The sequence below is a fragment of the Eschrichtius robustus genome, chromosome 9 (assembly GCF_028021215.1).
Source record: "Eschrichtius robustus isolate mEscRob2 chromosome 9, mEscRob2.pri, whole genome shotgun sequence".
Lineage (NCBI taxonomy): Eukaryota > Metazoa > Chordata > Mammalia > Artiodactyla > Eschrichtiidae > Eschrichtius > Eschrichtius robustus.
This window is the reverse complement of record NC_090832.1, coordinates 58159992-58187103: the sequence shown is the minus strand read 5'-3', so window position 1 is coordinate 58187103 and position 27112 is coordinate 58159992. Positions and strand designations below refer to the sequence as shown.

General features: G+C 36.9%; 1 long non-coding RNA gene across 1 annotated transcript in view; it reads left to right on the top strand.

Annotated features, from left to right (window-relative positions):
- The window catches only part of LOC137769329 (uncharacterized), a 379176-nt gene that overhangs the window by 300439 nt on the left and 51625 nt on the right, over positions 1-27112 (top strand). The window contains exon 6 of the long non-coding RNA XR_011074947.1: positions 21966-22003. This is a non-coding gene — a long non-coding RNA (uncharacterized lncRNA). The remainder of the gene's footprint in view (positions 1-21965; positions 22004-27112) is intronic.

Here is a 27112-nt window from a genome sequence, read left to right as displayed (position 1 = left end):
AGAGAAAGCCCTCGCACAGAAACGAAGACCCAACACAGCCATAAATAAATAAATAATTAATTTTTAAAAAATAGTTGTGTATAATTGATCTCACTACTTTTCTTTTTTACCCTGTCTGGTTGGTATTAATATTACATTTTATTAACTTACAGATCATTTTCAACAAGATTTTATATTTATGTACTGTCTTCCCACAAAAGTATCTATTTTATAATGATTCTGAATGTAGCTTTACTTCAATTTGTTCTTTGAAAAAAACTTATTTTTTTCAAAGAACAAAATCAGAAACAGGAAAACGGGAGCTTCTGGCAGCCTAGCAGCAAAGTGTGTAATTTTCTAGCCATTCAGCTGCCACCTGCCCTGCCACCAGAGATTCAGTCTAATTATACTCGCTGATCTGAGCCAGCCACTGAAAGAGACATGATGTATGTGAAAGGGGAGGTTCTTTGAAGAGTTAAAGCAATCTTTCTTTAAAAGCTTGCTCTGTTTTTGCCTTGATGCGTGCTTTAACTGCTTCTTCCTGACCACAGTGTAAACCCAGATTCCATACAAGTAGGTGACAGAGCGGAAGCCGAAGGTACTAACATTAATCACAAGGAAGTTTAATTTTTCTAGCCTTCAGTTCCACCAAGTGACGGGGTGATTTTTACTTTTCTCTTCTAGAATCCTAATGTGCTGAATGATATTTAGGGTTCACACTCTCCTCAAAGTATCCAGTTGTCAATCTGACAAATGACTGTGTTTTCCATAAGATGCCAGGGATTGACTGGATCGTGGACACATCTGGCTTGTTTTCTTTTTTCCAGCAAAGGGGAAGGTTTGGTAAGTTCTCACCTGCCCCGGGGTCAAGGTTCTGGTTGACCCTTCGGAATCAAGTAGTGATTCTCCATTTCTAAATGTGTCAAAGGCTCCCATGGCGATCAACTTATCTGACATTGATATAGATTCTGCATGTTTATCTTAGTGGCTTTTCACTCAGTATTTTAATTCGTATAACTAGAATATTGGGGGAGTGATGTTACATGTATTTAGATTAAATGCATATTTGTTGGGTAATCAGTTATGACTTTTGAAGCTCTATTTTATTCAGAATCTAAGGAAATTTAATTTATAATAGTGCCTCTTAAGATGCGTAGAATAGGCCTTTTTAGTAAAACCATAGTATAGACAAGTTCATATCTTAGTTTAATGTCCAAGTTTCTTTTGGGACAAGTGATGGTGTTATTGCTTTATAAAATAATGCTAACTTTGTCATCCTTTGGATTAAGTTTTAAAGCTTCCTTATTTTAGGAAAATTTGATTTACTAGCTAAATGTCTAATTTTCCTGGAACTTTTAAGTTTAAGGCTCAAATTGTTCCAGTCTAGAGACTTCAGTCAAAACTCACTACTGCTCCTTGTTTCTGCCTCTTTTCATTTTGCTGACTTTAATGTATCATCTTTTTCCTCAAAGTATTTCTCACCTCCTCCCTATGCACTATTTTCCTAAATTACTTTGACTGTATAAATATGACTTGTTATACTTCTTATAAGAGTATTTTAATAGTAAAATCAGTGGATGTGGTAGGCAGTGCTGGATGGTGCATTAGTTTTCTAATGCTGTGTAACAAATTACCACAAACTTAGTGGCTTTGACACAATACCCATTTATTAGCTCAGAATTCCATAGGTTAGACGTCCAGCTCAGCATGGCTGTGCTCAGGGTCTCACAGGCTGAAATCAAGACATCAGCTGAAGTGAGTTCTTGCCTGGAGGGTCTAGGGGAAAATATCTTCCTCCAAGCTCATTCTTCTTGGCAGAATTCAGTTCCTTGAGGTGATAGTCGGAGGTCCCCATGTCCCTGCCTGCTGTCAGCTGGGGACACTCTAAGCTCCTGAGGTTGCTACCTTCCTTGCCTTGTGACCTTCCCTATCACCCAGCCAGGAAAGGTGCCTTGAGCTCTCCTTGGCTTCTTGGCATATTTAAGGGCCATGTGATTAGCTTAAAACCACCCAGATAATCTCCCTTTGTTAAAGACAACTGATTCAGGTCCTTAATTACATCTGCAAAAATCCCTTCATTGCAGTACTTATATTAGAGTTTGATTGTGTAACTGAGAGAAGGTGTGTGTACAACAGAGGTTGAGAATTTGGAGGGACATCTTAGAATTCTGCCTGCCACAGATGGCTAACCTATCTGTCACTCCTAATTCCTTTTTCCCGTACCATATGCATTATAGAAGCTTGAAAGCCACTGGTTTTCCAGGCTCCCTTTCAGGTAGGATAACTATTTTACCTGGCCAATGAACCATTAAGAGGGAATTCACTGGAAAGCAGCTGAGAAACCTTTGCTTTCCTGATAAAATAAACAGGTACTCCCAGAGCTTTTCCTTCCTGTATGGAATATAGGAATGATTCTTTGAGCTGCATTGGCCACATGGTGACCATGAGGTGACAAACATGTATAACAAGCTATCTGGGTACAAGTATGCACATGTTTCTCTTGACCATCAATTAATGATGTTCTTGTTTGATAAAACAATGCTAAGGTGGTGGAGAAAAAATATCAACAGTCCTTGAGGGCATTGTTGAGCTACTGTGTCAGGCTTAGATCTTTACACTTCCAGACTTCTTAATTTTGAGCCACAATTAATTGTGTTTACTGACAAAGCTGCTATTATTTGTGCTCAAAACACTCCTAACGATAAAAGGCAACAGGGTAAATTAATATTTATGAGTAGTTACTAAGTACCAGCCGTGGTGCTAGATGTTTTATACGTTATTTCACTAATATTCACAGCAATTCTGTTAGAAAGGAATTCGTATTATCCTTGTCCAGAGTTCTACTGTCACAGAGATAGCATGTGCTGGAGTACAATTTCAAGACAAATCTGCCTGGCTCCAAGTGCCCATATTTATTTCACTAAATCATGCTGCATCTCTTAAAGGTTTAGTTCTATTCCTGACGGCTTCTTAATCCTGTTCCTTCTTAATGCTTCCTCATAATAATTTTGGTATTTTGCATGCTTATAGGTACATGACAGTAGTATAAGTATTTAGAAACTCTATGCTATGGACTGAATTGTGTCCCCCTCAAATTCATATATTGAAGCCCTAACCCCCAATGTGATGGCATTTGGAGGTGAGGCCTTTGGGAGATAATTAGGTTTAGATGAGGTTATGAGGGTAGGGTCCTCATGATGGGATTAGTATCCTTATAAGAAGAGACACCAGAGTCCCCACCCGCTCCCGCCATGTGAGGACACCAGGAGAAGGTGGCTGTCTGCGAGCCAGAACGCAAACTCTCACTCACACCGCACCACGCTGGCGCACTGATCTCAACTTCCAGCCTCCATAACTGTGAGAAAGGCATTTCTATTGTTTAACTCACCCAGTCTATGGTATTTTGTTATGGCAGCCTGAGCAGGCTAAGACGGGTGATAACCTGCCAGGTCCCACTTCTCCTGAATCAACATCCCCAAAGCCCACCCTCGACTTTGGATGTAGTAGATGTTGACTGTACTCTTCAATCCTTGCAGACTATCAGGCCTTTTTATCTTTGCTCCATAACCAGATGAATTTAAACCTTTCACTAGGGGCAGAAGACATTGCTGAAACCAAGAAAAACTATTTAGATTATCTATCTTTCCAGAAAATTTATGTCTGCCTGGGGACTATTCTTTCAAGTTAGTCCCTGGGAGAGGTCTCTAGCCACTGCGGGCATTTTAAATGGGTATAACTCACTTCTGTAAGTTGATCTCTGCCCCTTAGACCACCCTATTATTCATGTTTCTTCTAAAGGAAGATCTCTGGGGTCATGAAACTTCAATCTAAATCTTGAACTCATCATAGCTCTGTCATCCTTGCAATATATCCTCAGAAGACACCAAGCAGTGTGTATATACATTATCACTAGCTAGAGCATTGAACTCTAACCCCTATCTTATCTTTTACTCCAGTGAAGCTGGTCTAAACCACAAGTGAGCCTCAAGAACATTTTTACCTTCATTCTATAATGGGCCAGACTAAAAGCAGAAAAAGGCTTTCCCCTTCCACTAGATACGTATATGGTTTTGCCCTTAGTTTCCACTCAAAAAACAGGGAGAGAAAATTGGGAAAGAAGAAAAGAGGAACTTCATCTCACATTGGTGGAAGTGCCCCATTTGTGTCTCCTGCCTTTAACACCACTCTGGTCCCATAAGGCTTCCTTATTAAAAGGTATTATTATTCCACCCTCCTCCTTAACTTCCTCAACTCATCTTAAATGGGAGTGAATGGGGAGAGCTCTGTGGAGAAAAATGGAAACAGGTCCCTCCAAAAGAGTGGTTCTGTTCAAGTTCAATGTATAATTCCACTTACTAAAAGCTGTACCTCCATAGAATCTGGGCTCATGGTCTCCTTAGAACTACATTTTGTTCATCTTTTCAAGAGGAGAAGTTCAGACGTAGAAGTGAGGAGTAAAGAAAAATTTGAGCTCCCACTTCTGCAGTGATTTTCAAAGTCTTTAGCCACATACACTTTATTCTAATAAAGCCTTACCTGGAATCCCATTTTTACAACTCTAATAAATTCAGAGATTCTCTGGTTGAACAAAGGAGTAGGAGGTAGCCTAGGTAGTGGAGCACTGTTGGAAATAACTGACTTAGAGTTTGGAAGATGTGACCAATATCTCCTGGTCCAGGCCCATACTCCTAACATGTAGGTAGAAAATAGGTCATGGGGATGGAGAGAAGACTGGGCCTGAACTTTGGCAAGTCCACAGCTATCTTTTGTCTTATTCACTTTGATAGAGTTGGTGTGTACCATGTATAGGCAGAAGCTAAGTCCTGTTGAGCTGGTGCATGAAACCTTTTTCCGCTGCATAAAATGTCTTCATTCAAGAGGTTTATGGTTTCTAGACAGCACTCCTGACCTGCTCCAGTCAATGCAGGAGAAAAAAGATAGGTGCAAGATACTCCAATTAGGCTCCAGCGTCTCCTTCGTCTGTACCCTTACACATACTATAAGGAGAACCAAACTCAAGTCATTTTTTAAGAATCAGAATTTCAGAAAGCCTGACTGTGAGTTTCTTAGGGTCACAGAGCTTTCCTGGTGCCCAGGGCAGAGGATGGAGAGACCAGTGTTATCTGCTCAGTCCACTTCCAGGTTTCTTTTACAACCTCTGATGATCTGTTGATTTTCTTGCTATCAGGTCTGTTTCTGCACATGAGTAATTGGGGGCAGAGGCTGACCCTGCTGTTGTATAGAAGTAATTGATGACAGTAAATTTATCCCTTTGTGTTGCTCAGGTATAGAGAGTTCTTTATTTCACACTACATCATAAATTACCCACCTACAGCCAGGTTCTGAAATTGTCTTTCCCAACTTCAGTTAAAGTTCATGGAGTTTGATGTGTGGATTTAGTATAGGATTAATTCCAGAGCCATGACCTTAGACCTTCTTACACATGGGTATTTCATGTACGGCATTTCCTATTAAGATAGAATCTGATTAGAACATAGATGTTTCTCCAGAAAAACATTGGAGAAGCAATGTTTGGTTGCAGAAGCAATCCTCAAATACATGTCTCAATTACCACTAAGCCCCCTCCTTACAAAGCCCTATTGATGTGGGCTGTTTTTGCTTTGTTCTTTTGATTATTATTTATTTAACTTTGATTTTCATGCCACTTTATATTTAACCAGTCATATGTAAAAATATTAAGTTAAAGGAACCATGTGAAAATGTACCAAAAATAAAAGGACAAGCCCACATTTAGAGTTGTGAATTAGAAGAAAGAATACGTATATTGGAACTAGTGAACACTTGAAACAAAACCCTATCCCATGGTTCCCTCTTCCAAGGCCAGGATTCATAATTCCTAGGAACCTAGCCTAGTTTTGACCACCCTCAGCTCAGTTTTCCAGTGTTGCCCTTACCACTGCTGCTATTGACACTAAGTATAATCCCTGTCTCTGCGTAGATAATTGGTGTCCCAGTTATTTCTTTGCTCGTCATTCTGTTGTTTTTGTGGATACGCTGAAAAGAAGAAACAGTTTAGTCCCAAATCTATAATCACAAACATGCTTGTCTCACGTAGAATTTAGGTATTTAAATGTCTGTGTATATGCCAGGTATAGGAACCAAAATGAAAAATTAGAATCTTGGAGGTTACCTGGGAAATGTTTCTTTCAAGTTGAAATGCTCTGACTCTGATGGGAATGTTGAAGTCCTCAAAACAGAAAATAAATTCACTAGTAAGTTGGAATTTCCAATTTATGTGTGGACAATCGAATTTTATGTACTAAAGAGGTTATAAATTTCTTTAGAATGTTCTCTGACATTCAGTAGTCAGTGACAGAGAGCAGTAGACATGAGTAATGGGCAAGGAAAGCATGATTGCCAAGAAGTAACCAAAATAGACAGTAAAGGAAACGTCCATGTTGCAAGGACTTAGGGGCCCGTAGGGAGAGATCTGTGGAAACCTCGTGGGTCAGCAAGGTCTTGACGACCCCGGGTGGAAAGGGAGAGTTGAAATAAGATTTATTCTAGATTTCAAGTCCTCTGTGGCATGAGGGAAAGAAGGAGTGAGAAGGAAGCCAAAAGAAAAACTATGAGGTAATTACATACATACCTTAGTGGAATAATTGCTAGAAATGCAAAGGGGTTGCCTGTGTGTAGCAAGGTGATGCAGCATTGGGCTTACACTTTAAATAAAACATCTCTGCATCCTGTCTCTGTGCCCTTTACCTTCCAAAAGTCCTTCAACAAGTAGCTTAGCCATTGTAACTATCAGTTTCTTTACCTGTAAAACAGAGGTAAAAATGGTACCTATCTAATAGGGTTATTTAAAGATTAAGTGTTAATGAATATAAAGTGCTTGACAGTATCTGGCCCATGTAAATGTTCTATATATGTGAATTGATATTTATTAATAATTATTATTCTAATTCTAATTATTCTAATTCAGTCCCACATCAAACTTTGGGATCAATCCTATAACAAGGGCTGCCGGGACCCTCTGTCAATAGTCTCAAGTTCAGCATCAGTCTTACTGCAGGTTCTGCTTGAGTTACTTTGTCCATTCATGCATTTATTCATTCAACAGATGTTTATTGACTCTCTGCCCTTGAGGGAATTCTATTCTAGTAGAGAATATTATGATAAACAAGAAATATATTAACAGGCCAGATAATTTTGGAGAATGATAAGGACTATGAAGAAAAATCAAGTGAAGGAACCAAAGGTGGGTGGAGTTGGGGAGACTGCTGGGAAGTATGGTCAGGGAAGGCGTTTCTCAGCAGACGGCATTTGAACAGAGACCTGCATGAGGAGATGGAGACACCACGGGAAGATATTTTAGGAAAAAATTCCAAGTAGAGGAAATGGTAGAAATAAAAGCAGAGAGATGAGAAAGACTTTGGTATATTCGAGTTTCAGAGCTTCACAATCAATACCGGAGTACCTAGACCACAGGGAACAAGGATGCTTCTGGGATGAGAAGGGGCTGGTGAGGCTGGGAGGGCAGATCGCCAAGGCCCTGAAAGCTGGGCTGAGGGGTTTGGATGGTTTTATCCAACTGCCTAATTAAGTTGCTGCTTGATCACCTCAAAAGCCACTCAAACTGGGTATTATCTTTAGACAAGCCTTTAACAATATTTTTGGAGGGTGAAAACTGGAATACCAGTGTTGTTTTAATATATGGCCTTCATTATTTTAGTGCTTTCAATAACCTACCATATAAGAAGGTAGCAAATTTAGGAACATTAAGTTTTTCAGGATCCCTGTTGATCTCTCCTAAGGGGCCCAATGCCTCAGCCACCTTCCTCTGAACCATCAACACCTTTCTCCTGGGCCATAGGAGCTGTCTGCCACTGCCTCTGTTGATTTATCAGATATACAGAAGATCATCTGGGGTTTTCACTCAAGCTACAGGCATAGACCTGAGTTAACTGCTAATGCCAGAAGGATTTCTGTTGTTAACAATATACTTGCATTCAGTTTCAGACTTTCCACTGACCTCCCCAAAGTGAATTTAACCTATATATTCTCATCCCAAGGATCCAAAACCAAAAAAAAATTATCCTGAAGGAACACTTATGTGCTCTAGTAAAGATGTATAATGATGAAAAAAAAAACATTATTCTGTAGACCAGAAGAGCCCAAATGTGAACCTAAAATGAGGTCAGTCACTGCATTCACTTTGTATCCAGAGGCCTGGTGACCCATCCTTTAGAAGTCCTATTCACTGAGATGCAGGATCCACTCTTGGGCCTTCCTAAGGTCCAGTAGTACTTTCTCATCAAAATTTATGAATCCAGCTTCAAGTTATTCTCATTAGACATCCAGGATTAGACTTACCCCTTAAATCTGAGAAGCCTGCCTCTAAGCCAAGGACATCATTCCTTCTCATTCAACACAGATTTACTTGGTACGTACTATGTGCTGTCGTACACAGATGTGTTAGATGTTCAAGTAATAGCACTTAACGTTATAGCCCAGACCTGGTCGTGTCCGTGGTAAAGTAAGTGCGGAAGTTCCAAAGATCCGGAGAGTTGACAGCGCTGTGAGTGCACAGAGCAGCACGTTAACACAGACAGTGTGTCTATGCTGGGAGCTGGGTGAGGAGTAGAATTTAGCCGCACGTGAGGCGTTGTATTGGGAGGGAGCTGAAATTGAGGGCAGGTTGTATAATTCTGTGGTGATGACAACATAAATCTCTCTGTATATTATTTGAGGAATTAACGTTATTTTTAAAAGAAAATTATTTAGATAAAACAATTTACGAAGTGACTGAGAGGCAACTTCTTTGTCTCCTGTGAAGTTACCCTCAAGATCTCAGAAGGCTTATGGTAGATTGTATTCCTGGCCCCAAATGTTCATTACTCCCTGTATCCGTGGCTTTTGCTGTGTGACACTGCCGTCCCTCCCACTAAAGGTAGAGTGAACTCCCACCTTGACTTTCTGCTTACCCTGTGACTTACTTGACCCAATGAGCTGTTAGCAGATATGCAAGCAAAAGCTTGAAATGGACTCGCATGATTGAGTTTGCCTTCTTGCACTTTTGCTATCCCCATGAGAAGAACCTCCCCTGGGTAGATGCTGCCTATTCAGCATGGTCCCCGAATGAACATACACAGAGCTGCCCTGATCCAACCTGTAATGAGAAAATAAGCCTAGACCCATGGAAAACTTGAAGCGGAGCTGACCAGTTTAGCCAGAGCAGATGAGTAAGCCCCTAGGCGAACCACAAATACTTGAGTAAGAGTAAAGATTGCTGTTTTAAGCCAATGAATTTTGAGCATCATGTGGTAATAACTGACTAATGCAGAGCTCGACTACTAAAAAGCTCGCACCAGTGATAGCCCTGCATTTCTGTGTTAGGATTCCTGACTTACTCTTTTTTCTGTCTGGAACTACATTTGCTGGTTTGTATCCTGGTTTCCCAATACTTGTGGCTGAACACACCCTATCCCCAGTAAAAATAGCTTCTTTACCTTTTATGATTATCCTTTGCCTGGACAACAGCATGACTGCATAGGCCCCTAGGTCATTGATTAATCCTGTGCCCTCATGCTATTCACATGTCCTCTTTATGACCTCTCCTACCTATGGATTTGGACTGACCTTCAACTTCCATCTCCGTTTAATTATTCCTAGAAGAAATGATTTGATATCTTTCTCTCAAGTTATGCATTAGAGGTTGTGCTCGTATACTTATAAAAAGAAGCAGTTAGGACACAGATATATACAGAGGGAAAACCATGTGAACACAGGGAGAAGACAGTCATCTAAAAGCCCAGGAGAGAGACCTTAGAAGAAATCAACCCTGCTAATATCTTGATCTCTGACTTCTAGCCTCTAGAACTGTGAGAATATAAATTTTTGTTGTTTAAACTACCCAGTCTGTGGTACTTTGTTATGGCAGCCGTAGCAAACCAATACACTGAAAAAGGTGATAAACTAGGATGAGCGCATTTTTAAAAAAAGTACTCAAAGCACTATGAAAACACAAAGGAGGTATTTTTAGGAGTTGCGGGAAAGAAGGAAGAAGAGAAATCTATAGAAATGGTAATATTTTGAATTTTAAATGATGAATAAGATGGTATTAAGTAGCAAATATTTCAGGTAGAGTGAAAAACATGCAAATACAGGAAGATATGATGAATCGTGGAATATTTAGGTAAATGCAAATTGTTTGGCAAAGCTGGAAATGTAAGGAGATAAGCAAAAATAACTACCACAGACATCTTATGCAGATAGTTCATACTTAAAGAGAGCATGCACTCTTTCCCTAGAACATATAAATTATCTACCATATAAAATAATTTTTGTAACAAAGAGTGATTTCTTCACATTCTATCTCAATTGGACCCCTAGTGTCAAATTGGGTGAACTTTAAAATAGCTTGGCAGCTTGATTCCAATATCTAGCTGCAAAGCTTTTGGAGGAAGATTGATATTTCTGAATTTCTATCAATGTATTCTTACCACCACATAATCATTGTACCAAATGTTCTTCCGTTTTATAGGCTATCTAACTAGTTCCCAAAGATAAAGCTCTGAATTAGTTACAGAGGTTGTAAAATCAGAAAACTTGGGTACTATTTACCATCAAACTGAGCCGGAGTAATTTTTTTTTTTTTTTTTTTTTTTTTCTTTTAGAAGGGCTGGGAACCATGATTGTTTGGGGTTGTACTGATGTGGGTGAAAAGAGTGGCTGAAGCATTGAGCCTGTAGAAGAAGGAAGATGAATGAATTTCTGTTATTGGGCTTCTCTCCAAGTTGGCAAATACAAAATCAAACAGCTATGTGCCAGATGTGCACGGCTGCTGTTGGGCCATCTGCAGCTTACTTTTGTGCCACATGCCACTTTTACATTTGGTTGACTAGGGTATCAGAGGCAAAATTCACAATGCAATTGTTTTTGCATTATTCTTGTAAATTTAATCAGAAAAAAAAAAAAAAAAAAGAACTGATATCCAGCTAGGCTAGGGAGTGAGCATAGCATGGTTGGTACAGAGATAAGTACTGCTAGGATTGCTTCAGGGTCTTAACGCAAAAGCCAGAAGCACCCTTTGACTACACTTTGAGAACACAAATGACAAAGAGGTGCTGTGATCCTGACTCTTTGGTGACCTTGTTAACTCTGAGTCCTCTTTGAGGCCATTTTTTACTTTTTCTTTTTTCTCCTCTAATTTGTTCCACTTTACATTTTCCCTTGTCTATGGACAGCAACCCTACGACATACACCAAATAAAAACCTAGCCAGTTATTTCCTCTTTATTGAAAATGGGCTGTAGTTGTGGTTTTATATTTCTGAGTTGTTGTCCTACCTGGCACAGTAGTACAAAATTAGCAAAAAAAAGATTGCTTTGCAATTTGAATTCCGTAGGTAATATAATAATACCACTGACAGGGTATAAGCAAGGAAAATGGATTATGATATGCTTATATTTCATACCCAGAAAATAATTTCTTGTTTTTTTCCCAGGCTTTTACAAGACTGTCAGCCATTCGTGACCATATATTAATATGTTTACTTTTTGCCAGCTTGGAATCTAGTTGAGACTGAACTCTAGTCAACACTTTTCTGAATCAAAGCCTACAGTCTTAATTAAGCTAACAAATGACTACACTTCTTAACTGAAGTGGTCATGACACTCCACTATTTCCAACAGCTGGTATTCTTATTTCAGATATAGCATGTATATACACTGTGACAGTATATAAACCAACAGCACGCCTAAAATCAAGGAGGCCTGTTCTTTTTTAAAATTTTGTGAATATTGTATTATTATGTTGAAGTATGCATGGAAAAAGTAAACCTCGGAGGCCCCAAAGATATATGAATAGCTGACATAAGGGAAAGAAAGTCAGAGGAAGTAGCATGGAAACTATATTAAATCTATATTGTTTAATTAGAGCTAATTTAATGTTTTGGCTCTATTTTAGGGATTTTTTTTCCCCCTACGTGTTTTTTTTTTTTTTTTTAATTTATTTATTTATTTATTTTTGGCTGTGTTGGGTCTTCGTTTCTGTGCGAGGGCTTTCTCCAGTTGCGGCGAGTGGGGGCCACTCTTCATCGTGGTGCGTGGGCCTTCCCACTATCGCGGCCTCTCTTGTTGCGGAGCACAGGCTCCAGACGCGCAGGCTCAGTAGTTGTGGCTCACGGGCCCAGTTGCTCCGCGGCATGTGGGATCTTCCCAGACCAGGGCTCGAACCCGTGTCCCCTGCATTGGCAGGCAGGTTCTCAACCACTGTGCCACCGGGGAAGCCCCCTCTATGTGTTTTAATAAGTGTTCTTGGTGACCAAACTGATTACAGTTTGTAACGTTTAGCATATTCATATCACTCTAAATTGCCACTGATGTTAGATTATGTTTTAAACTTTAAAATGATCATGAAGAGACACTTTCAGATGTTTTGGCATTTGAACTTTGGGTTGAGAGCTATTCTGTGATATCGTGATGGACTGGTTCTGTGAGAAAAATTGCAGGCTTTTATAGACCATGAGCCTAAACTAGGATGGTGATGGGGTTCTTTGTGAGCGACTAAGTTCACATTCCTCATCTGAAAAATTAGCAGGCTGGAGCAATTTATACCTAAGGTCCAATTCAGCTCTTAGAGTGTATGATTATCACTTGTAATATTTGGTTTTCCATCCCATGGCTATCTTCGCTAACACGGAAAATTGAGGACAGATTATACGTAAAGGTCAGCAGCATCCATGGAGAATTGAGAGGAATGTGAGGGAACATTACTGAGGCTTGAATATATTCCAGGAAGTGGGCTAGATGCTCTTCACATATTGTCTCTATAATCCCCTCAGCATACATATTAGAGTTCATTATTAGATTAAACCACATGAAATTGCCCTCTCTATAGATCAAAAACTGTTGAATGTCAGCAATTCCATATGGGCCATCCTAAATGTTATTCTCTCTATTTTCCAGATCAAAACACTGAGGCCTAGAGAAGATAAATAACTTGCCCAGCTGCACAGCTAGTAAGTGGCCAACCTGGAATTTAAACCCAATCCACATTTTAAAATACTATATAAAACATAGCTTCTAAAAGCTAGATAAATGTAGTTTATTATCAGCTATTTCTATTTGCACGTAAATAATACCCTAAAACCTTTTCAACTGGTATTTTTAATGGGTTAAATGTGCCCCACCACATAATTTTTCTTGCTAGAAAGCCCCCTACTTTTTCTATTCTAATATGCTGTGTATTAACTTTTGACAAGGAACTGTGGAAATAACAGCTACTGTGTCTCAAATGCCCACAGTTAGCATATTAATAAGGTAGAGTTAACTTTGTATGTAAGGTGGCAAAATAAGTACCAATTCTTTCAATTTATTTGTTTTAGTCTTAAGCTTAAATTTAGCCTATGGTCCTTTATTAGAGATTTTGTGTTTGTATGTGAGGGAGGGTATCATTCTGTTTTGGGAAACATGCATTTTTTTTCTTATGACTAGTTTCCTGTATTTTTTTTTTTTTTAATTTTAGAAAGAACACTTAAGATCTACCCTCTTAACAAACTTTTAAGTACATAGTACAGTGTTGTTAACCACAGGTGCAGTGTTGTATAGCAGATCTCTAGAACCGATTCATCCCGTATAATCGAAACTTTATACCCATTGAACAGCAATTCTCTAGTTTCTTACACATGTTTTTTGTTGTTGTTTGTGCATATTTAGTGTGACTTATCTATGATTAGCAGATGTTGGGTGCAGTGTCACGGGGTGGGCAAAGCAGGCAGACTCTATATGGCTAAAAATATGCTCATTGGGGCTGTATTTAAAGCCAATGCATGTGTCAGAATTTGAGTTTGGCAGGCTTTCGCATAACAGTCCTAGCCTGCTGTGAGGAAGTAAACAACAAAGAAGCCAATGTGCACAGGCCATCTTTGGCCCATTTATATAACAGTGTGTTACCCAGGTATGTAGCCATAGGGAAAGAAAGCATGGCACAGCAGCCACTGATGAAATAGCAGTTGTTCTTCAGTGATCACTGTGCTGCCAGCACACAAAGGAAAAAGGACACCTCTCAGAAGTCAGGGACTGTCCTTTTAGTCGTAGTTTCTTTTCTGTTCTCTTGTGATCCTATGAGATGTGGTCGGTGCCCTTATTTATTCAGCACCAGGTATGTGCCATGCATAGTGCTGTGGACTTGCATAACCAGAACTGTTCTTGGTACATAACAGGTGCTCAGCAAATATTTTTTGAATAAATAAATTATCCTTAATATTCACAACAATATTAGAAGGTAGATATTGTTATACTTGTTTCACACATTAGGGGCCCACCTTCCTAAGGCAATTTGAGATACAGCAGCTGTATTTCTACAGTTCTTTGTCAAAAGTTAATATATAGCATATTAGAATAGAAAAAGCAGAGGCTTTCTAGCAAGAAAAATTGCCTGGTGGGGCACATTTATCTCATTAGAAAGATAATTTGAAAAGGCTTTTAGGGTCTTATTTACATGCAGATAGAAATAGGTAACAACAAAGTATGTTTATCTAGTTTATAAAAGCAGTGCTTTATATAGTATTTAAAGTGTGGACTGGTTTAAATTCTAGGTCGGATAAGTTCAGTGCCTCTCTGCTGTGGACAGGAGAGCACTGACACAGAAAGCATGTGGTAGGAAGATGATGTCCCCCTTAAGCTGATGGCAAAAAAGAGGACTGAGGCCTCACATACACAGTCAACTATGCTCCAAACATAGCTTCGGGTCTCTGTCCTCACTTCCTCTCATATTCCAGCAGGCAACACTGTGTTGGGGGAAAAGTCAAACTACATTTTGGAGTCAGACCTGAATTTAAATCTTGATTTGTCACACGGTATAAATAACCTATTGTGTCTTCAGTATGAGAACCTGTAAAATGGGACCAATAATACACATCTCACAGTGTAGTTTTGAGAATAAAATTTTAAAATGTCACTAGAGCATCTAGCAGATGATCTGGCTCATACTTAAATGCTCAACAAATGTTAGTTTCCATCCCTACTTTTTGAGGCTACGTTTTCTACGTCAAGGCTTCCCCTGATGTTCATTTTACTATGATTTTGCTCTGAATAGAAATATTCAGAGTGGAGGTAGTTGAATAAAGTGGTTTGCTTCTCCCTAGCCTCCTTTTCTTTTCCCAGGCATAGTCCTAGAAATGGGTTTAACTTCAACATTTCCTCAGAAGCCATAATGTCCAGCAATAAGATGAATTAGGATGCTTGGCTATTCTTCTCATTGAAAAACACAATAGAAGCTGGAAAAAAAAAAAAAAAAAACTGGCATGGAAGAAGAGAAGTCCATGCACATGTAGGGACCTAGAAAGTCCCACTCTTTCTTCAGGTGACATAAGCAGGTTGTTTTGGGGGTGAGTGAGAAGCTTGGCACAAGTTGAGGTGCTTCCACCCAATGGAAATATGCTGCCTTTGAGAAGGTGTCACCAGGTAGAGTTCATGGCTCCAGAAGAATATACACCAGACATCTTTATCCTCTGTTAGAAAGTACTTGTAATACGATTCATATTAATATTTATTTATTCATTTGGAGAAATGTTTTGCTCTTTGTTTTTATATTTCTGGATGCTACATTTATTTTTTTTCTCTTTGAAAATTCTAATGACCATCTGCAGCACTGAGAACTAGAGAAGTTATTATGACAGCTATATTTCAGATTCAGTGAAGATTACTGGTAAAGTGCATGCATTCGCTTTTAAAAATTTGGGGCAGATTCTAACACCTATATACTTGCTTTTAAAACAAAATGTGTCCCTCTTAAATGCTGGACGTTTCTCAAACAAAGGCAAGAATATGAAATCTGTTCAGCATGTTTCTTTGAGAATATTTTTCAGGAAATAAAACCTTAACTTCACTTGATTAACTTTGGTTGGAACAGAACCATGTTTTTTTCTCCAGTAGTTAGCTTTCTTCACTGTTGTACAGCCACTAACACCAATGACCAACTCATTCTTCTGGAAACTTTTTTCTTCCCTGATCTGAGTTCTCTATCCTAGTATGACTGTTTTTCTATTCTCTAATTCTTTTTCCCCTGTTTTCTTTGTTCCTTTTTCCTCCTGCAAAAGTGTATCTTCATGTCTTTAATCCTATTCTCTCCTTTCTATATTCTCTGTTCTTTAGTGAGCTCACATATTCACATGACTTCAATACCTTATCCCTAAGTACATGATTTTCAAATATCACTCTCAAATAACAACCATGCTTTCTATTTCTAGTCCACATTTCCAATTCTTTGACAGCACCCCAGAAGTTCCAGTGGCACCCTAATGAAATCATTCCCATTTTTTGATACTGGCTTTAAGAAATAAAACTAAAAATCTTAGCTCCATGTTTGATTCCTTCTTTTCCCACTCTACTTTTAGTAATTCAGTTATATTCTGTCAAAACTTTTAATCTCTTCTTCCTTTTCATTACAATCATTATATTATATTTCATCAATTCTGACATCCACATTTGTTCAAATGTTAACATCTCTGAAACTAGAACGTGTCCTACCATTAATGGTGTATTAGGACTTTTGTAGTTTAATTAGCAGTGCTTTCTGTTATTTCAGAATAGTACATAAAATAATGATGTATCTTATAACCGACTTGATGTCCCACTTTTTGTAAACTCCTATTTACCACTCTCTTGAATTTTGGTAATTGTTTTCTCAAACTCCAATTATTCTTTTCATCACCAGAATATTCTTCTTAAAGTATAATTCTGATCAATCGCTCTCTTGGTCAAGAACTTCTATTTATCCCCATTAGTAATTATACTATCCACATTCTGTATTTTGGCATTCAAGACCCTCTTGATGTCTTATCTCCCACATCTCTCCTAATAATTTGCCATTCCATATACAAACTGGAGTAGTTGTCAAGTACACGCTGTAATTTCTTATCTCTGTTCCTTTGCTGAAGGCAGTGTTATGCTTCAAGTGGTGCATTCTTCCTCCCATCTGTTGACAGCCTACCTGTGAATAAAAGAAGTTTAAATGTCACTAACTCCATGAAGCCTTACTGATTTGCCCAAACACTGTGGTTTCTCCCTCACATGATACTATTATTCCTATCTAATAAAGGAGGAAGTTAAGAAATTAATCAGAGCCAAAGTCCAGAATCTATTTCCTCTTAGAATCTGCTCTACAAAATCTCACCGCAAACCAAGCACCTCATATAAAATCCATCACTCACATACAGTCTCACCACCAGTATAAAAAAATCAGCTTTCACTTTTCAAAATAGCAATTTCATTGATGTATAATTTATGTGAAAAAAGATCCATCATAAGTGTAGCATTCCATGAGCTTTGACATATATAGCCATCACCACAATCAAGATGTAGAAAATTTCCATCATCTCAGAAGGTTTCCTTATGCCCCCTTCCTGTCAATCCTCACCTCCCACCCTGGCCCCTAGCAACTACTATAATTTCTGTCACTATACACTAAATTTCCCGTGTTCAGACTTTCATATAAATGGAATCATATAGTATTCTTTTATATCTGGCTTTTTTGCTCAGCATACTGCTTTTGGGGATTCAGTTCTGTTGTTGCATATATCAGTAGCTTGTTTCTTTTTCTTGCTGAGTCCATTGTAGGGATATACCACAATATGCTTACCGATTCACCTATTGATGGACATTTAGTTTATTCCCATATTTTGGCTATTACAAATAAAGCTGCGTAAATATTCTTGAACAAGATTTTTTATGAACATGTGTTTAATTTCTCTTGGGTAAATATCTAGAGATGGAATTTTTGTGTTTTATGGCATGTTTAATTTTAGGAGAAACTTCTCAATCTTTTCTAAAGTAGTGTATCATTTTGCATTCCCAGTAACTCTATATGAGTTCCTCTTCAAGTTCTTTTGAATTTTGCCCATCCTGGTGGATATGTACTGGATTTCATCATAGCTTTATTTTTCATTTCCTTGATGATTAATGATGTTGAGCATCTTTACTGTGCTTATTGGCTATTTATTTACCTTCTATCAGGTTGTTTTCTTATCAAGTTGTAAAGACAACACTTATTGGGCTGGCCAACAAAGTTCCTTCAGTTTTTAAGTAAAAATAAAAAACACATTTTTTCATTTTCACCAAGAAATTTATTGACCAATGCATTCACCGTTTTGTTGCAGTACCTTCTGCCATTTTTCAGGCAACTTCGTAATTCCATCTTCCCAAAACTTTTTATCTTTTTGAGCGAAGAACTGTTCCAGATGTCTTCCAGGGAATTGAAATTTTTTCCATTAAGAGAATTTTGTAAAGACCGAAATAAATGGAAATCTGAAGGTGCAACGTCTGGTGAATATGGCGGATGAATCAGAACTTCCCAGCCAAGCTGTAACAGTTTTTGCCTGGTCATCAAAGAAACATAAGGTATTGAGTTATCTTCGTGGAAGATTATGCATTTTCTGTTGACTAATTCTGGATGCTTTTTGTCGAGTGCGGCTCTCAGTTGGTCTACTTGGGAGCAGTACTTGTTGGAATTAATCGTTTGGTTTTCTGGAAGGAGCTCATAATAGAGGACTCCCTTCCAATCTCACCATATACGCAACATCACCTTCCTTGGATGAAGACCAGCCTTTCGTGTGGTTGGTGGTGGTTCATTTCACTAGCCCCACGATCTATTCTGTTCCACATTATTGTACAGTATCCACTTTTCATCACTGCCACAATTTGTTTTAAAAATGGAACGTTTTCGTTACCTTTAAGTTAGAGAATCACATGCGGAAGTATGGTCAAGAAGGTTTTTTTTATGTGGAACCCAAATATCAAAGCAATTAACATAACCAGGCTGGTGCAAATTATTTTCAGCACTTGATTTGGATATTCTGAGTATGTCGGCTATCTCCCGCGTGGTATAACGTTGATTGTTCTCAATTAATGTCTCGATTTGATCCCTGTCAACTTCAACTGGTCTACCCGACCGTGGAGCATCATTCAGCAAAAAATCTCCAGCCTGGAACTTCGCAAACCACTTTTGACACGTTGGTTCAGTCACAGCACCTTCTCCATACACTGCACAAATCTTTTTTTGTGTTTCAGTTGCATTTTTACCTTGCTTGAAATAATGAAGCATAATATGCCAAAAATGTTGCTTTTTTTCTTCCATCTTCAATATTAAAATGGCTACACAAAAATTCACCAATTTTGATTTTTTTTTTAAATGCACAATGATATGACAGCTGTCACAATACAATCTAACAAAATTGTTTCAAATGAAGTTAAAGACAACTAAGGGCTACTAGAGCCATCGTATGGAAAAGAACCGAACGAACTTTTTGGCCACCGCAATATGGTCTTTACTCACCACTGAGAATATTTCTGATACCAGATGTGTGGATTTTTCCCCACACTGACCAATCCTCTGACACCTGCTTAGTATCCTAACATTTCAACTCAATTCGGACACTAATCAGAGTTAGCGAATACCCCACAGTTTAAGGGCTCAATCTCACAAGACTGCTCCCCACTTCAGATGCCAATCACAAGCAGTGGGTCCCAGGTTACCTGCATCTTCTGTCTGGCTTGGCTACAAATCAGAGGTTCCCATGATCCTCTTCTTAGGTTTGATAATTTGCTAGAGTGGCTCATAGAACCCAGGTAAAGAGTTTACTTACTATTGCCAATTTATTACAAAGGATACAAATGAACAGCCAGATGAAGAGATACATAGGACGATGTCTGGATGGGTCCTGAATGCAGGAGCTTCTGTCTTTGTGGAGTTGGGGTGTGCCGCCCTCCTGGCACATGGGTGTGTTCACCAACTCTGTACTTTTGGGATTTTTAATGGAGGCTTCATCATATAGGCATGATCAATAATTAACTCAGTTTCCAACCCCTCTCCCGTCTCCAGAGAAAGGGGTGCAGAGATGAAAGTTCCAAGCTTCTAATCATGGCTTGGTCTTTCTAAAGCCCCCATCCAGGAGCCCACCAAGAGTCACCTCATTAGAACAAAAGTTGTCTCTATAACCTAGAAATTTCAAGGGATTTAGAAGCTCTGTGTCAGAAAACTGGGATCAAAAATCAAATATTAGCAGGAACAGGAGGCAGAGACCAATATGTAATATATATTTCTTATTATTTCACAAGTTGTAAGAGTTACTAATATATGAGTACAAATCTTTGGTCATATATATATAATATATATATTTAATAATGTCTTTTGAAAAGCAAAAGTTGTAAATTTCTACATGATCCAGTTATCAGTTTTTCTTTTGTGACCTAAGAAATATTTTCCCATCCCAAGAGAACAAAGATTTTTTTCTTCTAGAATTTTTTAAAACATAGTTTTTTACATTTATAGCTATTTTAGTTAATTTTCATGTGTGTTGTGAGGTAAGATTGAGGTTTATATTTTTCTGTATGGTAATCCAGTTTTCCATTACTATTTGTTAAAAAGTATCCATTCCCCTATTAAATTACCTTGACCCCTTTATTCCAAATGATTTGGTGTTACATTAATGAATCTATTTCTGTACTCTCTTCCGTTATTCTGTATGTTTGTTCTTATGCCAATACCACACTGTCTTAATTACTCTACTTTTAAAATAAGCCCTCAACTTTGGACTTATAGTCCCCTAACCTCTCTTTGTGTGTAGACCTGCCACTCTCCAGTCCATTCCCTTCTTGATTACCAGAGTTAACTTTGAACAGGATGTTCGTCTGGCTTTTGTAGATCCCTTCTTTACAGTGTAGTTTTAGAATCAGCTTGTCAATTTCTACAAGAAAGCTTTCTGAAGTTCTAATTGAGATTATGTTGAATATATAGACTGAGTAGAAATACGAGTAGAAATTACATCTTAACAATATTATGCCTTTCTGATCCATGAATATGGCATAGCTTTACATCAATTTAGATCATTTGTTTTTGTCAATAATGGTTTACAGTTTATAGTGTACAGATCTGGCATGTATTTTGATTAAATTTACCCCTAATTATTTCATGTTTAAATATAATGAAAATAGTAATAATTAAAATTTCAAGTTCTAGTTTTTCACTGTCAGCATATACAACTGCAATTGATTTTTTATAGTCCCCTTGTATCCTGTGGACTTGCTAATTTGCTTATGAATTATAATGTTGGTAGTTTTTAGTAGATCCTTAGGATTTTCAATGTACATAATCTGGATTATGTTGTCTTAGAGTAAGAATGGCTTTTTTACATATTTTTACCTTTCTCCATGCCTCTTGTTCCTCTTCTTTTTTTTTTATTTTTGCCTTATTGCACTGGCTATAATCTCCTTTGCAATGTGGAATAAAAGTGGTATGAGCAAGCATTCCCTTCTTGTTTTAAATATTAGGGAAAAAATTTAATTTTTAATCATTGAAGATGTAGCTGAAGGCTTTTTGTGGACATCATTTATTAGATTAAAGAAGCTCATTTCTATTACTAATTTATAAGTAGATGTCAAATTTTGTTAAATGCTTTTTTTTTTTTTAACATCTATTGAGATAATCATGTGGTTTTTCTCCTTTGTTAATATGTTGAATTACATTGACTGATTTTCAAATCTTGAACTAACCTTGCATTCCTGGGGGAAAATGTAGTTGGTCATGGTGTAGTAACCTTTTTAGAGATTGTTGGATTTGTCTTGATAATGTTTTGCTGAGGGCTTTTATGTCTATATTCATAAGAGATTCTTGTAATATCTGTGTCTTACTTGGTATCAAGGCAGAGCTAGCTTTATAAAATAAATTGGCAAGTGTTTCCATATCTTCTATTTCCTGAAAGAGTTTATGTAGTTTTTGTATTATTTCTTTCTTTAATGATCGATAGAATTCATATTGAAGCCATTGGGCCTGGGATTTTCCTTATTGTACCTGTAAATTGAAATGCTTTAATAGGTATATGGCTACTCAGAATTTCTGTTTTTTCTTGGATCACTTTGGATAATTTTTTGTCTTTCAAGTAGTTTGTCTGCTTGATTAAGTTGGCAAATCTATTGGCATAAATATAGTCCTAATATCTGTTTATTATTCTTTTATTATTTCTAGGACCTGTTGTGATGGCCCCCCTTCCATATCCAGTAGAGGTAACCTTGTTCTCTCTGTCTCTTCCTCTCTCTCTCTTAGATGTCTCTCAGTATGTCTCATATACCTAGAGTTCCTCAATTTTATTGTTTTTTAAAAAACAGCTTTTGATTTTATGATTTTCCCATTTATTCATTCCTTTTATTTTACTGAATACAAGATTCAAATTATAAAAATACAATGTGATGCAGACAGGATTTCATTGGTAGCAGGAGATTTAAATTTATTTCTCAGAAAAGTGTCAATTAAAAAGCTGAAAAATAAGTAGAGGCATAGAAGAACCAAATAACAATAATTTATGTCTAATTGAGTATAAATAAATAAATATCAAACTCTTCAAAGAAACAGAGCATATAGCTTCTTTTAAAGCCTCCTAGTATATTAAAAATATGTATTATGCATGTCAAAAACTAAATACCTTTCTAAAAGTAGAACGAATAAAGGCAACATTTTCTGTTCAATAAAACAATAAAACTAGAAAATAGGGGCTTCTCTGGTGCCGCAGTGGCTAAGAATCCGCCCGCCAATGCAGGGGACATGGGTTCGAGCCCTGGCCCAGGAAGATCCCACATGCCTCGGAGCAACTAAGCCCGTGCACCACAACTACTGAGCCTGTGAGCCACAACTACTGAAGCCCATGCACCTAGAGCCCGTGCTCTGCAACAAAAGAAGCCACCGCAATGAGAAGCCCACGCACCGCAACGAAGAGTAGCCCCTGCTCGCCACTACTGGAGAAAGCCCGGGTGCAGCAATGAAGACCCAACACAGCCAATAAAGAAATAATAAATTCTTTAAAAAAATAAAAATCCTATCACTGGAAAATTTAAAACTCACTTAGAAAACCCTTGTGATTGAAGGAACTCCCAATCAAAAATTCAGAATATCTAGAAAATTATTCAATATAATAATTATATCATTATCTAATAGAACCATTTGTATCCAGCTAAAATAGTACGTAGAGAAAATACATACACTTAAGAACCATATAATTAAAAGATTAAGGATAAAAATAAAGCATCCAACTCAAGAAGTTATAAAAACAAGAGGGCTTCCCTGGTGGCGCAGTGGTTGAGAATCTGCCTGCCAATTCGGGGGACACGGGTTCGAGCCCTGGTCTGGGAGGATCCCACATGCCGTGGAGCAACTAGGCCCGTGAGCCACAACTGCTGAGCCTGCGCGTCTGGAGCCTGTGCTCCGCAACAAGAGAGGCCGCGATAGTGAGAGGCCCGCGCACAGCGATGAGGAGTGGCCCCCACTTGCCGCAACTGGAGAAAGCCCTCGCACAGAAACGAAGACCCAACACAGCCATAAATAAATAAATAAATACATACATACATACATACATACATACATACCAAACAAAAAAAAGAAGGAATGCTATCTTTAAAAAAAAAAAAAAACCAAGAAAAAATTGGTTAAATGAGAACAGAAGAAAGGAATTGACAATGAAAAAAGACAGAAGACTTAAAATCAGAAAACAAAAAGTGCCATAGCTAAACAAAAACTCAAGAGCTGTTTTAGTAAAAGCGACAATATCAATAGCATTAATAAGAAGACAATAAAATAATTATTATCAATAGCTTATCCAAATACTACGTGAGAATAGAGAAATATCCGGGACTTTGGTGGAAATTAGAGTCATAAGAGACTATAATGAGTCAGAGACTCTATTTGAAAATATAAATGGAGGAAAATATAAATGTAATTTATAAGTATAAATTATTGAAAGTGAATTTAGAAAGACAGAAATTCTAAACAAACCAATTACCATAGTAGAAAGAGAGAAAGTTATTAAAGAACATCATGACAAAATGCACCAGGACAAGATATAACAGAGGTGAATTCTATTGGATCATTAAATAAAGATAATTTAAAATGCTACAAACTCTTCCTCAGCCTAAAGGAAGAGTTGTAATTGAAGGTTCAGTCACAAAGCAAGTTTACTCTTGTCTGCTACTGTCCTCTGAAATTTGCTTAATGAGCCTGCTTTTTCTTTTTTAATCTCTGTCCATGGAGCAGTCCCATGACTTTTCTGGTCACACTGAAATAATAAAATATTGCATTAATTTAGCAATTAGAATGTCCATGCTTAAGTAAAATGGATACTCTGATTTTCTTGTATTCCTCTCTCCTCAAGGAAGAGATAACTGCTGATAGACACTTGAAAGCAATGAGGAGGAGGAGGCTGGTGTCTTTCTACTGTAGCTAGTTCTAGGCTACTAATTTTTTGCAAGTTCTTCTGAGTGTTCTGTCTTACCACGCATTTAGGTAGTTGCTATCTCTCACTTTAGGGCCTTGACCAAAGTTTCTATTGTTATATTGTGACATAGGAATGATTCAATAAAATTCACTAAATGAATAATTCCAGTGAAAGAAATTATATGATTATTTATAAAGATAATAAAAATGCAGTTGAAAAAAATCAATATTTATTTAATTTTTTAAAATAAAGTAGGATTGGATAGATGATTTCTTAACTTGATAAAATAAATCTATCTCAGCTTCCAAACCAGTGAAATAATTAACATGTCCATTAGTGTAGTGGTAACCACTCTTACCACTATTATTTAACTTAGTCTGAAGGTTTCAAGCTCAGCAATTAGATAAGAGAAAGAAATGAGAGATATAAAACTGGAAAGCAAAAGATAAAATAATTCCTTTTCTCAATAGATGATATATCATACCTGAAAAATCCAAAGAATCAAAATAATTTCCAAACAGTAAGAAAACCAGTAATATCGCTGAGGGCTGTTTTTGTATAAAAATAATAACCAAAATTAATAAGATTTTTATGTAGTTACATAAACACCAATTTGAAAATATAATTGAGAAAAAGATTCAGTGACAGAAAAAACATAATATTTAGTAACAAACTTATAAGAAATATGAAAGACATATATAAAGAAAGCTCTAATATATTAATAAGATACCAAAATTATAACTGAAAAAAGAAAAGGCATTTTCTATTCTTGAGTGGGAAGACATAAAATCATAAGAGTATTGTTTTCTCTAACTTAATCTGAAAATTTACTTAATTTCAATAAAATAGTAATATCTTTTTAGAACGCATAATATGATTCTGAACTTTATGTGAAAAAAAGAGTAGTAATGAATTGGCTATGTTACACATAATGGAATAGTATAAATACCACAGAATTTAAAACAGTTGGCAAGGCAAATACATCAGTAAGACTAAATAGAGTCCAGAAAAAGATACAATTTATTAATAAATGATTTTAGCATATGATCAAAATCACATTGTATTCTGATGGTGAACAGATGAATTATTCAACAAATTAGGCTGGAGCACCTAAGTGGATAACTAAAACAAATTCAAAGATTTAAATATAAAAAGTGAAAGCAGAAATATACTGGAAGAAACATGAAAGACTAAAAATAATCTTGGAAAGAGACAGTTTGTTAGAGATAATATTAAACATTTAAGCTATAAAAGAAAGGATATATAACTTTGCATAAAATAAAAGAAATATGAGAAGATTAAATGAATAAAAATAAATGCAATTGGCAAAGGATGGATTTTCTGAGTACATATAGTTTTCCTAAAAAATAAATTTCAGAAAAAGTAAATGTGAGACAAGACCATGAAGAAACAGTATATAGAAGGGGAAATGCGAATTACTCTTAAACATATAAAAAGGACCTAAATTTCACACACAATAAAAGAAAAGAAAATTGAAACTATAAGGAGAAAATGTTCACGTGTAAGATTGGCAGAGATTTTTGAAAAAAATGATACAGTGTAGGTGAGCGTGCTGGGAAATGAGCACTTACAGTTATTGGTAGAAATGTAAATTGTGACAATTCTGTGGAGGGCAATTTGTAATATCTATCAAAATGAAAAAAATACACATATGCTTTCACCACCGATATTGCCTATAGAAGTTCATCCTCAAGCTATACTCACATGGGTCAAAATAATCTATGCCTAAGGATATTAACTTCAGTGATCTTTATAGCTGCAAAAGGGTGGATGTAAGCTAATTTTCTGATAATAAGGCACTACTTATTTTAATTGTGGTATATCCATGTAGCCATTAAAAAGGATGAGGAAGTTTTATGTATATTGATATAGAATGAGCTCTAGGATAAATTACTATTATATGATCATGTAATATTATTATGACATATTAGCAACCTATTGAACCATGCACATAATGCCACATTATTCATGGTGAATGGGAGATGACTTTTCTCTGTATGCCCTTTTGTACCTTTTGAATTTTGTAGCATTTGAATATTCAATGCTCACAATGACTGTTTAAGACCATAATACCCATTCTACAGATAAGGCAACTGAGGCTCGGAAAGGCTAACTAATGTGCCCGATATCATAGGATTAGTAACCCATTTGCCACCTGGAAACCAGGTCTGTCTAACTTCAAAGCCAATCATAACCAAGGTTTGGCCAAGTTCAACTGAGCATCACATTTAACTAAGTTTAAATAGTTGTTAACCATTTCTCCACCTCAGTGAGCTATATAGCACAACTTCTTCTTTTTAAATACCAACTTCGATATAAATTAGCTAACTTTATTACTATAGTTTGTGATTTTATGTACATGAAATCTTGTTCTCCTGAAAGATCCAATTAAGATTACATGAAAGTTTACAACAGTCCTGTTGTGTAGATGGTTCAATATTCCGACAACAAACTAGATAAACATTTTGCCAATCACTAATTAAAAAGCTGGCTCTAAGTACAATAATCTGGAGTCAGTTTGCATTCACATTTCTATTAAAGGCTAATGAATGCACAGCTAAACTAATTTAGTCAAATTGTTTCTTCATTGTGTTCAAAGTTAAAACTAACAATTCAGCTTTAGCCCTGAGTCTTTTAAATTATTTTTTCCTCCCCTATTGAGTAAAAGTCTAATTAAAAGCTTTTAGTCTTTCACATTGTGCAGGCTGCTAAGTGATATTGTTTAGTCTGCAGGGATTCAATTATTACTTGGCTTAAAAATACACATATCCACAAGGATTTGTTTAACCCACTTTGCCTGGAAGGTTTTGTCCTCTAAAATTTAATCTGATAACAAGATTATTAAATTGTGAAACAAAAGAAAAATTATCTTTGGTGTGAGATTTTATTT